The sequence below is a fragment of the Heterodontus francisci genome, unplaced genomic scaffold, assembly GCF_036365525.1.
Source record: "Heterodontus francisci isolate sHetFra1 unplaced genomic scaffold, sHetFra1.hap1 HAP1_SCAFFOLD_75, whole genome shotgun sequence".
NCBI lineage: Eukaryota > Metazoa > Chordata > Chondrichthyes > Heterodontiformes > Heterodontidae > Heterodontus > Heterodontus francisci.
The window spans coordinates 3,601,004-3,601,889 of record NW_027141820.1 but is presented as its reverse complement, the minus strand read 5'-3'; the positions used below and the strand labels follow the sequence as shown (position 1 = coordinate 3,601,889).

Here is an 886-nt window from a genome sequence, read left to right as displayed (position 1 = left end):
GATTAATATCAAGCTGTTTTCCAGGTTGAATGTAACTGTGAACAAATTTATGTCAAAGAAGTCACCTTTGATGTATTCGCACTGAAGTTCTGTACCAGGAGGAACAGCCATTCCAAACTCATATCCTTCACAAAGGCTGTTTTTGTATGTGATTGAAATTCATCATGTATTTTGAATTGAAGCTCACAAGACACAGATGTCAGTGTTGATAATGAAACTTTTCAAGCATGTTGCTACTGTGAAATAAGGCTCTGCTGGGAGTTGAACCCAGGATCTTCTGTTTACTGGACAGGTGCTTGAACCAACTAAGCTACAGAGCCAGATTGCAAATGTGTGTGCAATTGAAATCAGAGGAAGACCTTGCAGATAGTGGGCAGACTTTGGCGAGTCAAGAGCTGAGTTCGTCACGGCAGAGTTCCCAGCCTCTGACTCGCTCTTGTAGTTGCAGCTGTAGTTGTAATTGTAATAGGCAACCGTCCGTCTCGGAAGACAATGGGCTGCACCCGGGGTGTACGTCACTTCTGTGTGAAACATCGTTTGTTGTGGCTGTCGAGGACGACTCGTGAGTGACGATCCCTTCCACAGCTGGTACAGATGATTATCATTGGCCCGAGGTCGACTGATAATTTTTCCTTCCTCTGACCTCTCTTTCCCACCATCTGGTCATTTCTTTTGTCCTCTGCTTTTCCCATGGTCTTCCTGAATGCCTTTCTCCAGGAATTCCAGTCAGCAGGAAGGACTTCCCATGCATCGACTCCAATCCCAGTCAGCTTGAGATCTCGCTTTGCCGATGTCCTTGTATCACAGACGTGGGTGACCTGTTGGTCTCGTGCTGATAGCAAGCTCACCAAAGAGCATGTCTTTGGCAAAGCGACCGTCATCCATT

At 46.2% G+C, this 886-nt stretch overlaps 1 non-coding gene across 1 annotated transcript; it reads right to left on the bottom strand.

The window, feature by feature from the left end:
• Positions 1–246: 246 nt before the first annotated feature.
• Positions 247–320, bottom strand: trnat-agu (transfer RNA threonine (anticodon AGU)). Its single transcript has one exon. It is a non-coding gene; the product is annotated as a tRNA-Thr (tRNA).
• Positions 321–886: the final 566 nt, after the last annotated feature.